The 15,174-nt window shown below is 40.7% G+C and overlaps 1 protein-coding gene and 1 pseudogene across 2 annotated transcripts in view; both read left to right on the top strand.

Annotated features, from left to right (window-relative positions):
- The window catches only part of UBE2R2 (ubiquitin conjugating enzyme E2 R2), an 80,728-nt gene that overhangs the window by 7,737 nt on the left and 57,817 nt on the right, over nucleotides 1-15,174 (top strand). The window lies entirely within an intron of this gene.
- On the top strand, nucleotides 8,207-8,582 carry LOC308249637 (large ribosomal subunit protein eL31-like; annotated as a pseudogene). Its single transcript has one exon. The product of its transcript is annotated as a large ribosomal subunit protein eL31-like (transcript).

The raw sequence follows: 15,174 nt of genomic DNA on the forward strand, positions 1-15,174 counted from the left end.
CTTATATGTGCCCTGACAAGGTATTGAACCCAAAAGCTTGGTGCATCCTGAGGATGTTCCCACCAACTAAGTGACCTGGCCAAGACTTCTGATAATTTTTAAAAATATATATTTTATTGATTTTTTACAGAGAGGAAGGGAGAGGGATAGAGAGTTAGAAACATCGATGAGAGAGAAACATTGATCATCTGCCTTGTGCACACCCCCTACTGGGGATGTGCCCGCAACCAAGGTACATGCCCTTGACTGGAATCGAACCTGGGACCCTTCAGTCCACAGGCCGACGCTCTATTCACTGAGCCAAACCAGTTAAGGCTGATAATTTTTTATGTTTAAATGTGATAAGGATTCTTATAATATATTTTTAATAAGAGAAAGTTTGTTTAGAAAGTCACAAAGGTAGAAGAAATGGGCTCAGGGAACAAGTTACAGAGGCAAAAGAAGGGTTGTAACTTAGGAGAGAGAGGAAAAGGTAATATGCCTTCTCTCTCCTAAGTGGGGAAGAGGAGGGGTATAGGAAAGGTGAGGGTTTGCTCTTGAGAGGGAGAACACCAATAAGGATTATTCTTGAACAAAGGATTTGGGCCTTAATACTTTCTTTGCAGCATGTTAATTCCTGTTTCAGAGATTTGTGTTAGTAAACAGTATTTATTTTTAAAATATATTTTATTGATTTCAGAGCTGAAGGGGGAGAGAGAGAGAGAAAAGCATCAATGATGAGAGAGAATCATTGATCAGCTGCCTCCTGCATGCCCCACACTGGGGATTGAGCCCGCCAACCTGGGCTTGTGTCCTGACCAGAATTGAACCATGACCTACAGGTTCATAGGTTGACGCTCAACCACTGAGCCATGCTGGCTGAGCTAGATTGTTTTAAAGTAAATCTCAGATAACATATCCTTTCATCCCTAAATGCTGAAGTCCCTAAAAGATAAGGATTTCAGTCTTACACTTGCTAAATAAACGTTAACTCTTTCATATTATCTAACTAAGGGCCCAGTGCACGAATTCGTGCACCTTGAAAGGAACTGTGGGCTGGGAGGCTGCTGTCAGCCCATCCTCTGTGCCCCTGCCCGGCCCCTCCCCACCACGGCCCCTGGTCCCCTGTCTGCCGGCACCCCCCGCAACCGCCGCCGAGCAGTTGGGGCTAGTGTCAGCAGCAGGTGTGAGCGTCAGTGGCTGCTGTCCCAATCGCCCCTCAAGAGCAGGGGGAGGTGAAGAAGCCCTGAGGGGCAATCAGGGCTGGCAGCTGCTGCTCGCTTGCTGATGGTGCTGAGCGATCAAGACCGGTGCTGAGCACCGGCAGTGGGTGTGAGTGGCAGCTCCGGTGCTGGCAGTGGGTGCAAGCGGCAGCTGCCGGCCCTGATCTCCCCTCAGGACGGGGAGATGGAGAAGCCCTGAGGGGCGATTGGGGCTGGCATCCGCTGCTCACACCCACTGACGGCACCAAGCGATCAGGGCTGGTGCCAGGCGCTGGCAGTGGGTGCAAGTGGTGGCTCTGGTGCCAGCAGCAGTGAATGCAAGTGGGGCTGGCACCAGCAGCAGGTGCAAGCGCCGGGCTGGACCGGGTGTGCGGGAGCAAAGGATTTTCAGTAACCACCAGAGGCTTGCCCTAATGGCAGCAACCAGTGCCCTGCCTTGGTCTGGCACCCCCGCTCACCTCCACAACGCCTGCCATGTTCCGTGCATGCCCCCTGGTGGTCAGCGCACATCATAGTGACCAGTTGTTCGGTTGTTCTGCCATTCGGTCTATTTGCTGCATATTAGCCTTTTATTATATAGGATAGGATACCCCATCAGTGTTTAGATCTACAGTTATCTCATAGATACAGTTTTAGTTTGAATCAGGATCCAAAATGAGGTTCACAATTGCATTTAGTTGATATGCCTCTAGAGACTTCCTTTTTTTAAATGTATTTTTTTCTTTATTAAGGTATTACATACGTGTCCTTATCCCCCTATTGTCCCCCCACCCCTCCACCCATGCACTCACCCCTCTGTTGTCTGTGTCCATTGTTTAGGTTGAGACTTTCTTAATTGATAGATTTCCCTTTCTCCTTTTTAAAACAATTTAAATAACCCAGCTTTATTGAAATATAATTCACATATCATATAATCCACCCATTTAAATGTACAATTCAGAGCTTTATAGTATATTCACAGAGTTGTACAACCATCATCACAGTCTATTTTAGAACATTTGTATCACCCCAAAAAGAAACTCCATACTCATTAGCAGTCACTCCCCATATCTCTCGAAGCCTGAGCAACCAGTCTACTATCTGTGACAATAGCTTTGCCTATTCTATAAATGTATAGATTTATATTTCATATAAGTGGATTCACGTATTAGTTTCATGTGACTGGCTTTCATTTAGCATAATGTTTTCAAATTGATATATGTTGTGCCATGTATTTTTATTAAATAATGTTCCATTGTATGGACATTTGGGTTTTTCACTATTTGGCTATTATAAATAACTAGAGTCCCGGTGCACGAAATTCGTGCACGGGGGGAGGGGGGTGGTCCTTCAGCCCAGCCTGCACCCTCTCCAATCTGGGACCCCTTGAGGGATGTCTGACTGCCCATTTAGGCCCGATCCCACCAGGATCGGGCCTAAACGGGCAGTCAGACATCCCTCTCACAATCCAGGATTGCTGGCTCCCAACTGCTCACCTGCCTGCCTTCCTGATTGCCCCTAACCACTTCTTCCTGCCAGCCTGATCACCCCCAACCACTCCCCTGCCAGCCTGATTGATGCCTAACTGCTCCCTGCCAGCCTGTTTTCCCCTAACTGCCCTCCCCTGCAGGCCTGGTCCTCCCCAACTGCCCTTCCCTGCTGGCCATCTTGTGGTGGCCATCTTGTGTCCACATGGGGGCAGGATCTTTGACCACATGGGGGCAGCCATCTTGTGTGTTGGAGTGATGATCAATCTGCATATTACTCTTTTATTAGATAGGATAGAGGCCTAGTGCACAGCTGGGGGCCAGCTGGTTTGCCCTGAAGGGTGTCCTGGATCAGGGTGGAGGTTCCCTTGGGGTGTAGGGCGGCCTGGGCGAGGGGCCTGTGGTGGTTTGCAGGCTGGCCACGCCCCCCGGTGACCCAAGTGGAGGCCCTGGTATCTGGGATTTATTTATCTTCTACAATTGAAACTTTGTAGCCTGGAGCGGAGCCAAGCCTTCTGCTTGCTCCGTGGCGACAGCCATTTCTGTTGGGATTTATTTATCTGCTGTAATTGAAACTTTGTAGCCTTAAGCGGAGGCCAAGGCAGGCCAGGGCTTCAGAAGCTTGGCTTCCTCCATCGCCGGGGAAACCCAAGCCTCCCTCCTGCTCTCTCCATGGCTGCAGCCATCTTGGTTGGGTTAATTTGCATACTCACTTCTGATTGGCTGGTGGGCGTGGCTTGTGGGTGTAGCAGAGTGATGGTTAATTTGCATATTGCTCTTTTATTAGATAGGATAATGATGTGAACATTTGTGTGCAAGTATCAGTGTGGGCATGTTTTCATTTCTCTTGGGTATTTACCTAGGAATAGAATTACTGGGTCATATGACAACACTTGAGGAACTGCCAGACTGTTCCAAAGTGGCTGTACCATTTTACATTCCTACTAGCAGTGTATGATGGTTCTAATTTCTTTTCATTTTCACCAACACTTGTTTAATCTTTTTAAAAATTTTTACTGTTGGCATTTGAATGTATTTAACTGTGACTGTTGTCTTCACTTTTAAGGAATTTACTATTGGACTGGTTATAATATTTTATTACAAACTAAAGGATATTATTATAATACTAAAAGTAATGGAAAGTAACTATATTTCTAACACTGGAGGTTACCAATGGAATGTTCTAGCCCCAAACTTTTAGTTACCTATTTTCCCACATTCTTTGCTGCTTTAATTCTTATATAATTTTATTTACTGATTGATTTTAGAGAGAGAGAGAGAGGAAGGAGGGAACAACATCCATTTGTTGTTCCACTTATGTATGCATTCATTGGTTGGTTGTTGTACGTGTCCTGACCAGGAATTAAAGCCGCAACCTTGGTGTTTCAGAGGATGCTTTAACAACTAAGCCAGCCAGGGTTCTGTTTTAATCCTTTTTTTTTTTTTAGTATTTTAGAGAGAGAGAGACACATCCATGCTTCTCTTTCTCTGTTTCTCCCCATCCCTTCCACTCTCTCTAAAAATCAATGGAAAGAATGTTCTTGGATAAGGATTAACAGCAACAACAAAAAGTTTCTGAAACCATAAAGAAAAAGTCACCTGTAATGATACTATTCAGAAATAATTTAAAAAATATTTTTGCTTCTGAAATTGCTATATTTTATATAAAATATTAGATACTGTGTATGTGTATATTTAAATATATTTTTATTGATTTCAGAGAGGGAGGAAGGGAGAGAGAGAGAGAGAGAGAAACATTAGTGGTGAGAGAGAATCATCCATCCACTGCCTCCTGCGCACCCCCCTCACTGGGGATCAAGCCCACAACCCCGGGAATGTGCCCTGGGACCTGAATTGAACTGTGACCTCCTGGTTCATAGGTCAATGCTCAGCCAGCTGGGTTGCGTATTCATTTTTTAAAAACAACATATTTTGAACACTTCCCCAGCTATCATTTAATCTTTTCTCTTTTGTTGGACTTGGAGGTTCAATGTAGAATTGAACACATTTTCATATGTGTATTTGTGTATTTTTCACATAAGTTTCTGGTCCTGGACATATTGGGTGAAGAGTTATGAGTACCTACATAACATATTTAGAGAAGATATGAACTTGTTTTGACAAAGCACAGCAGTAAAAATGCCAATTTTCTGGAGGAGAAGGAAACCACAAAAGAGGTGGCAACTATGGCCGTGGTTTTTAAAAATTGTATATGGAAAGTTAAAGGAACTAGGATAACAAAAACAATTTTGAAAAAGGTAAGAAAGTTGGAAGACTCACCATATGTAATTTTAATATGTACTGTAAAGCTATACTAATCAGGACAGTGTGGTGGCCCTAGCTGGTTTTGCTCAGTGGATAGAGCATTGACCTGCAGACTGAAGGGTCCTGGCTTTGATTCTGGTCAAGGGCACATGCCCGGGTTGCGGGCTCAGTCACCAGTAGGGGGCGTGCAAGAGGCAGCCAATCAGTGATTCTCTTACATTATTGATGTTTCTATCTCTCCCCCTCCCTTCCTCTCTGAAATCAATAAAAAAAATTATATATGTATGTGTGTGTGTGTGTGTGTGTGTGTGTGTGTGTGTGTGTGTGTGTGTGTATAAAATACGGTGTGGTAGTGTATTGGCTAAAGGAACAGAATAGAGAGCCAGAAATAGACTTACACAAATATAATCAACCAGTTTTTGTTTTGTTTTTTACAAAGGTGCAAACAAAAATCAGTGGAGAAAAGACAGTCTTTTCAACATGTGGTATTGAAATTCTGTGCATCCATATATAAAGAAGTGAGCCTCAATTTGTAACATCATGTATAAAAATTAATTGAAAATAGATTATAAACTTAAATGTAAAACATAAAGTAGTAAAAACCCTGAGAAGAAAGCATTAGAAAAAATCTTCTTGACCTTGGGTTTGGCACAAAGCTCTTAGATATACAGCACCAAAAACATGATCTATGAAAGAAAAAAATTGATGTGAACTTCATCAAAATTTAAAACTTTTTTTTTCAAATATATGTATTTTTATTGATTTCAGAGAGAAAGGGAGAGGGAGAGAGAGATAGAAACATCAATGATGAGAGAGAATCATTGATTGGCTGCCTCCTGCACACCTCCCTACTGGGGATCGAGCCTGCAACCGGGCATGTACCCTTGACCAGAATCAAACCCGGGACCCTTCAGTCCTCAAGCCAATGCTCTATCCACTGAGCCAAACCAGCTAGGGCAAAAATGTAATACTTTTTATGTGATGGTCACAGTCAAAGTAATTAAAAGACAAGCCATGAACTGGGAGAATATGTTTGTATTGAGAAAGGACCTGACTGCAGAATTTATGAAGAACTTAAAAAAAACACACACAAAAAAAAACACAAAAAAAAAACCCAACCCAAACCAATTTATAAAATGGGTGAAAGATTTGAACAGGCATTTCACTAAAGAAGATATTTGGATGGCATAAAAGCACATGCGAAGATAAAGATGCTCATTAATCATTAGGAAAATGCAAAGTAAAGCCACAGTGAAGTACCATTTACATAACCTTTTAGAATGGCTAAAATAAAATATTATACTGATAGTACTGAGTGTTGGTGAGGATGAGGATTAACTGGAACTTTCATACATATGTCTGGTGAGAATGCAGTTTATTACAAAGTTAAATATACAATTACCATATGCTTCAGTAATGCCACTTCAAAGAATTTGTCATAGAGCAATTCAAGCTTGTGTAAATACTGAGTTTACACAAAAGTGTGAATGCAAATATTTAAAGTAGCACTATTCATAATTGTCCAAACTGGAAACAACCCAAATGTCCGTTAGTGAATGAATGTATAAGCAAACTGATATCTCTCTATTACCGAGTGCTGTCTATAATAATAAAAGTGTAATATGCTAATTAGACCGGACGTCCTTCCGGACGAAGCTGAGGCAGCCAGGGCAGAGGTGGCCGCTGTGGTGGTGGGGTCCAAGCCCCTTGCACGAATTTCGTGCATTGGGCCTCTAGTTCAGCAATAAAAGGGAACCAACTGTTAATACGTCAGTAACATGGATGAATATCAGAGGCATTATGACAGTCTCATAAGATTACATTCTGAATGAGTCTATTTAGCTAACTTTCTGGAAAGACAAAACTGTAAATACAAAGAACCAGATCACTGGTTTCCTGGGGTTTGGGGTAGAGGGGGAGTTTGACTACAAAGGGCAGTGTGTGGGAATTCTTTGTGTTGGGATTGTTTTGTATTTATGGTTTTGGTTACAAGAATCTGTGTACATGCTAAACTTATAAAAGTATACACCAAGCCCTGGCCAGTGTTAGTCAGTGGTTAGAGATTTGAACTGCACACAAAGGGTCCCAGGTTTGACTCCCTGTCAAGGGTACATGCCTGGGTTGCAGGTTCGATCTCTGGCCTTGGTTGGGGTGCATGTGAGAGGCAATAAATCGATGTGTCTTTTCTCTCTGCCCCCTCCACTCTCTCTAAAAATCAGTGGAAAAAATACCCTCAGGTGAAGATTAACAACAAAAAGTGTACACCACAAATGTGAATATTGCCCAGCTAGTGTGTCTTAGTGGTTCAGCATCAATGATGTGAACCAGGAGGTTGCGGTTCAATTCCCAGTTAGGGGACATGCCCAGGTAGCAGGCTTGATCCCCAGTGTGTGGTGTGCAGGAGGCAGCTGATCAATGATTCTCTCTCATCATTGATATTTCTACTTCTCATTCCCCCTCTCCCTTCTTCTCTGAAAACAATAACAATATATTTTAAAAAAAGAAAGTGAACATTTTGCTATCTAAATTTAAAAAGTAAGAAAAAGCAGATTTAATAAAGTTTTAGTTGTCAGTTATGCTCCAATAAAGCTGAAAAAATAAGATTAAAAATTTTTAGAAGTAAAAAGGATCTTGTTAAAAAATGCAGAATAGCTTTGTTACATTTTCTGAGTACTACTTAGATGCACCTATTTCTGAGGTTGAATGAACTAATAAGCAAAAGGGAGTTCACTGTGATGGACTTTAAAAAGAAGCTACTTGCCTATGGCTGGTTTGACTCAGTGCTTACAGCCGAGAACTTAAGGGTCGCGGATTCGATTCTGGTCAAGGGTGTGTACCTCAGTTGCAGGCTTGATTCCTGCCCCAGTCGGGGTACATGTGGGAGACAACCAATCGATGTGTTTCACATCAATGTTTTTCTCTCTGCCTCTCACTCTCCCTTCCACTTTATAAAAAAAAAAAAAAAATCAATGGGAAAAAATATCCTCTGGTGAGGATTAAAAATAAGAATAATAATGCACTGGCTGGTTTGGCACAGTGGATAGAGCGTCAGCCTGTAGCCTCAAAGGTCCTGGGTTTGATTCCAGTCAAGGGCACATGCTCGGGTTACAGGCTCAGTCCCCAGTGGGGGGTGTGCATGAGGCAGTCGATCAATATTTCTCTCCCTCTTCCTTTCCCTTCCTCTCTGAAATCAATAAAAATATATTTTAAAAAAGAAGAAAAAACAAAAGAAGCTACTTATGGCGCTCTTTCTTTCCAACTTGGGGGGGCATAATGGCTTCCGCAAAGAAGGGTTGTGAGAAGGGCTCTTGTGCCATCAAGGAGGTGTGTCCAGAGAATACACCATCAACATTCATAAGCGCATTCATGAAGTGAGTTTCAAGAAATGTGCCCCTCGGGTACTCAAAATCTGGAAATTTGCCACGAAGGAGATGGGAACTCCATATGTACACATTGACATCAGGCTGAATAAACAGTTTCTCTGGGCCAAAGGAGTAAGGGATGTCCCATACTGTATCCAGGTACAGTTGTCCAGAAAACGAAATGAGGATGAAGAGTCACTAAACTAAACAAGCTCTATATGTTGGTCACCTATGTACTTGTCACCACGTTCAAAAATCTACAAACAGTTAATGTGGATGAGAACTAACTGCTGATTGTTGAATAAAATTATAAAACTGCCAAAGGAAATAAAAGAAGCTACTTATTATGTATAGGCTATTGTTATATCTCCTACTGCTCTCTGCCAGAATCAATGTTAAGAATATCATGAAAAGATGAAATTTTATTATATCCTTGGTTTGTCAATTAAAAGGAAAATATTTCTAGGATTTTAAACATTAATAATGTTTAGCTAACTAGAAGACATACAAAGGATACAGTGCTGAGTTGTGTGTTGTTTTTTGTGTGTACTGTGTTTTTATTCATGCTTTTAAAATGTCTTGCAGTCTAACCATATCTAAAAACCAGGGTTAGTTTTTTGTGTTGGAAGAGACCTTAGTGATCATCTAATTTTTCAAATAAAGACATTAAGGTCTAGGAAAGGAAATGACTAGTTCAAAGTTACAAGGGAATTTGTTAGAGAGCTAGCTATACAACTCAAGTCTAATTTATTTTCTCCCCTGATTGTGTAACCTGCTTCAGTGCCTACAGCTACGGGCAGAGACCAGGTAATGGTTGAAGGTCACAGTTTGCTCTGTCATGAGCACTATGAGAACCCAGGGGGATGGGCCTGCCATAAATCCAAATCCATGCGTTCAGTCTTCTTAATATCCATTTCATTAAATCTGTATAATAATCACTAATAAATTATTTCATACTCTTTGGTTGAATTTTAAATTCTGTCCTACTTTAAGAATTCAAATCTACAGAAACATAATATATGCATTTAAATTAATTTTAAGGTGTACAGTTAAGAATTTTGTTAAATATGTCATATTCAGATTTTTTTGGAAGAAAGAGCAATTGGAAAAAATAACAGGCTATTTTCATACCATACATGTGAGAACAAAAATATTCTTTCCCTCCCAAAGAATGTAGAAAATGGCTCTAAAGATTATCTAAAAGTTATAACTAGTATAGTATAGCAAATCCTCATTATTTTGAATTCTATTAATTTGAAATTTGTGGCAGTTTCTAACAAGAGCTCAACAGTTCCCTTACAATAAAAATGTTATTTAATAGAAGATTATGAGACTGAGAAGTAGTTAAACTATTATTATATGGATCACTTTTCAAATATTTTTGATGACATTATAGCTTTTAAAATTATAGTAATATACATGACATTTGTCACTTTAACCATTTTCAGTGCACAATTCAGTGACATTAAGTATATTTACAATGCTATGTAACCATCACCACTGTCTGTTTCCTGAATTTTTTCATTATCCCGAAGTGGAACTCTGTATTAATTGAATTAACTCCTCAATTCCCCCTCCCTTGCTAACTTTTTTTTTTTTTTTAAATATATTTTATTGGTTTCTTACAGAGAGGAAAGGGAGAGGATGGATAGTTAGAAACATCGATGAGAGAGAAACATCAATCTGCTGCCTCCTGCACACCTTCTACTGGGGATGTGCCCGCAACCAAGGTACATGCCCTTGACCGGAATCGAACCTGGGACCTTTCAGTCCGCAGGCTGACGCTCTATCCACTGAGCCAAACCGGCTAGGGCTCCCTTACTAACTTCTATTCAATTTACTATCTTTATGAATTTACCTAGTCTGGATACCTCATATAAGTGAAATCGTGTCCAGCTTATTTCACTTGTTAAGTTTTTAGGGTTTATCTGTGTTGTAGTATGTATCAGAATCTTATTCCTTTTTTAATGGCTGAAAATAATAATAAATCACATTTTGTTAACCCATTCATCTGTTGGTGGAGCTTGGGTTGTTTCCACCTTTTGGCTATTGTGAATAATGCTGTTCTCTCTTGGATGCTGCAAGTGTTTAAAAGAAATTACCCATGCTCCCATTTCTCAGAGTATTGTCTTCTTTCTTTTCTTTTTTTAATATACTTTATTGATTTTTACAAAGGGCAAGGGAGAGGGATAGAGAGAAACATCGCTGAGAGAGAAACATCGATCAGCTGTCTCCTGCATGCCCCCTATTGGGGATTGATCCTGCAACTAAGGTACATGCCCTTGACCGGAAATTGAACCTGGAACCCTTCTTCAGTTCACAGGCCAAATGCTCTATCCACTGAGCCAAACCGGTTAGGGCTTTTCTTTCTTTTTCTTTTTTATGAAGAGGGTGATGCAGAGTGAACTAGAGGCCATTTAGGTCTTTTTTTTTTTCATATATATATATATATATATATATATATATATGTATACATATATATATATATTTCAGAGATGGGGGAGAGAGAGAGAGAGAGAGAGAGAGAGAGAGAGAAACATCAATGAAGAGAGAGAATCATTGATCGGCTGCCTCATGCATACCCCACACTGGGGATCAAGCTCGCAACCCAGGCTTGTTCCCTGGCTGGGAATTGAACCATGACCTCCTGGTTCATAGGTTGACGCTTAACCACTGAGCAACACTAGCCAGACTCCAATTTTTTTTTTAAATTCAGAAAGAGGAAGGGAGAGGGAAAGAGAAACATCAATGATGAGAATCATTGATCTGCTCTCTCCTGCATACCACATATTGGGGATCCAGCCCACAGCACCATATGTGCCCTGACAGAGAATGGAACAATGATCTCCTGGTTCATGGGTTGATACTCAACCACTGAGCCACACTGGCCAGGCTGTTTTGCTTTATTTTATGAGTAAAATGCTATTATGTTCCAAAGATATATAACAGTAAGTTCTTTTTTAAATATATTTTATTGATTTTTTACAGAGAGGAAGGGAGAGGGATAGAGAGTTAGAAACATCGATGAGAGAGAAACATCGATCAGCCGCCTCCTGCACATCCCCTACTGGGGATGTGCCCGCAACCAAGGTACATGCCCCTGACCGGAATCGAACCTGGGACCCTTCAGTCCACAGGCTGACGCTCTATCCACTGAGCCAAACCGGTTTCGGCAACAGTAAGTTCTTTATTAGTCAAAAAAGGGTACTTTAAAATTTATTGTTATGTTTCTGAGCCTTTTCTCCTTTACCACCAATCATCATCTTCCCATGAAACACACACACACCTATAAAATTATAACCAAGCCCTAGTCAGTTTGGCTCAGTGGATAGAGCATCAGCCTGCTGACTGAAGGGTCCCGGGTTCAATTCCAGTCAAGGGCACATGCCCGGGTTGGGGGCTCGATCCCCAGAAGGGGGCGTGTCAGAGGCAGCCAATCAATGATTCTCTTCATCATTGATGTTTCTATCTCTTCCTCTCTGAAATCAATAAAAATATATTTTAAAAAATTATAACCAAAACTTTTCTTTAAGATTGGGAATTTTTGTGTTAATAGCTTTTATGATTTTATTCCAGTGATTTTTGTATATGATGCTTTTAGTAAGTAGTTGATAGTTTTGAATTTTGTTCAGACAAGGAAATTACTTCATAGCATATTTCAAATATTTCTGAGTCAGTAATTTCCATAGTAAATGGGAACATTAGTAGAGGGTATTGTTAAGCTTAGTATTTAAGCTTCTTAGGTAATGCTTTTACTACTTAGAGAAGGATTTGGGACCTAAGTAAACCATCAATATGTTCTTTCTCATATATAATTGAAACTATCAATATTAACTTCAGAAATATGGAGAACATTAAAATTTGTCATTTTAAAAAATGCTTTCATCAACAAATGTTTATTATGTTTACTATGTGTCAAACACTGTTGTAAGTGCTAAGGATATAGTAAAGAAAACACAAAAAATCCTACTTCATGGAGCTTACATTGTAATGGGAAAGAGAGACAATAAGTATATGGCATCATAGAAAGTAGTGAGTGCTAAATGGTGAAGCAGTAAGTAGTAGGGTCTGAAGGTGGGAAGAGGGTATTAAAATTGTGTGTGTGTGTGTGTGTGTGTGAGTGACATTTTAGATATCTCTGAAGAAAGGTGGCTGTCAGCGAAAATCATAAGACAGGGATGGAGCTAACTATGAGGATCCATGGAATAGCATTTTACTTGGAAAGCTAGAACTTTATCATATGCCCTCCTGAGTTAATGAAGTAGGAGGCAGTGAGTAAAAGTTAGATTTTGTTATCTGTTTTAAGTGCTTGCAGTTATATTTTTAAAGGACTGTTTAGTGCAGCTAATTTAGTGCAGTTTGGGTTTTTATGGGTTATGATTTTAGAGTTTACAAGCTTGCCACTTTTGATAATTATTTCTCAGTGGAGTTGGAGAATAGGCATTATGTATTTTAGTGATCTTTGAGTTCTGTGATAAACCTCATTCTTAATGTTAATTAACAGAGAGACAGTAATATATCGTGGTTTAAAATATGGGCTCTGTCCTGGCTGGTGTGGCTTAGTTGGTTAGAGCATGGTCCCATACACCAAAAGGTCTCGGGTTCAATTCCCAGTCAGGGCATGTACCCAGGTTGCAGGTTCAATCCCCAGTCGGGATTTGTGCAGGAGGCGGCCAATTGATGTTTCTCTCTCACGTCAATGTTTCTTTCTCTCCCTCTCCCTTTCTCTCTAAAAATCAATAAAAACATATCCTCGAGTGAGAATTATAAATAGGCTCTGGAGTCAGACAGCTAGGTCCCAGTTCAAGCTTTATAGCTGTGATCTTGGACAAATGATTTAGTTTTAGTTTCTTCTGTAAAATGGGGGGAAATATGGCATCTACCTTGTCAGGGATACTTGGAGGATTAAATATGTTAGTACATATAAAAGTACTTAGACTGTGCTTGCTTTGTATAAAACACTCAGTAAATGTTAGTTGCTATTAGTGTTAGCAACACTGTTTTGAGTAGTATTTTTCATGTTATAAGTAATATACTTGAAAGATGAATAATATAGAACATTAGATTAACAGTTTTATATGTCCACTACCCTACAAACCCTTCCCTTATCCCTGGTCTTATTTCCCAAAGGTTTTTTAAAATTTTTATTTTATAAAATATTTTTTGAGTTGTGATAAAACATAACAAAATTTCCCATTTTAACCCTTTTAAGTGTATCATTCAGTACTTAATGCCATTAATTTTTGTAGTACTTTAAAAGTTATCTTTTTTTGCTATGAAAAATGATCATGTAAAATGTTATTTACTTCTCCTCTTATGAATATTCTCCCAATTTTATAATAATTGCTTAAACTTATAAATTTCTTTTTTAAAAATTATATTTTTATTGATTTCAGAGAGGAAGGGAGTGGAAGAGAGAGAGAAATATCAGTGATGAGAGAGAATTTTTTTTTTTTTTTTTTAAATATATTTTATTGATTTTTTACAGAGAGGAAGGAAGAGGGATAGAGAGTTAGAAACATCGATGAGAGAGAAACATCGATCAGCTGCCTCCTGCACACCTCCCACTGGGGATGTGCCCGCAACCAAGTTACGTGCCCTTGACCGGAATCGAACCTGGGACCTTTCAGTCCGCAGGCCGACGCTCTATCCACTGAGCCAAACCGGTTTTGGCAAGAGAGAGAATTGTTGATCCGCTGCCTCCTGCACACCCCCTACTGGGGATTGAGCTCGCAACCCAGACATATGCCTTTGACCAGAATCGAACCCTGGTCCCTTTAGTGCACAAGCTGACGCTCTATCCACACAGCCAAACCATTTAGGGCAACTTAGTTATACATTTCCCTAATTTAAAGAATCAAATAGATTCCAGTCCTGACCTGGTGGCTCAGTTGGTTGGAGTGTTGTCCCCTACACCAAAAAGGTTGCAGGTTCAATTCCCAGTTAGGGCACATATCCAGGTTGCGGGTTCAATCACAAGTCGGAGTGTATACAAAAGGCAACCAATTGATGTTTTTCTCTCACATCAAAGTTGTTGTTTTTTCCTCTCTCTCTCCCTCTCCCTCTCCCTTTCTCTCTTGAAATCAATAAAAACATATTAAAAAGAGAAAAGAAAACCTTTTACCTATTAGCCATCACACCTCATTTCCCCTCAACCTCTTCAACCCTAGTTAACCAGCAGTTTAGATGTGCCTGTTCTGAACATTTCATATAAATGGAATTAAATAGCACATAATAGGTTAACTTTTGTGACTGACTGAATTTCATTTAGCATAATGTTTTCAAGGTTCATCATGTTGTATCAGTATTTCTTTTATTGCTGAACTAGAGGCCCGGTGCACGAAATTCAAGAACGGGGGACGGGGGGAGGGTCCCCTCAGCCCGGCCTGCACCCTCTCCAATCCAGGACATCCATCTCACAATCCTGGACTGTTGGCTCCTAACCGTGCACCTGCCTGCTGCCTGATCGCCCCTAACTGCCTCTGCCTGCTGGCCTGATCACCCCTCACTGCCCCCCCGCCGGCCTGGTTGCCCCTAACTGCCCCCCTGCCGACCTGATCATCCCCAACTGCCCCCCACCCCCCACCACCAGCCTGGTCACCCCACACAGCCTGCTGCTTGGTCGTTTTGTCGCCCCTCACTAATCCCCCTGCCGGCCTGGTCGCCCCACATAGCCTGCTGCTCGGTTGTTGGGTCGCCCCTCACTAACCCCCCTGCCAGCCTGGTCGCCCCACATAGCCTGTTCGGTCGTCCGTTCGGTTGTGATGGTCGCTTTTATATAGATAGATCATAACCCATTGTATGGACATAGCGTATTTTGTTTATCCATCATTTGTTGATGGACATTAGTGTTTCTACTTTTTGCCTATTAGTTATACT

Source organism: Plecotus auritus (genome assembly GCF_963455305.1).
Source record: "Plecotus auritus genome assembly, chromosome: 5".
NCBI classification, from domain to species: Eukaryota; Metazoa; Chordata; class Mammalia; order Chiroptera; family Vespertilionidae; genus Plecotus; species Plecotus auritus.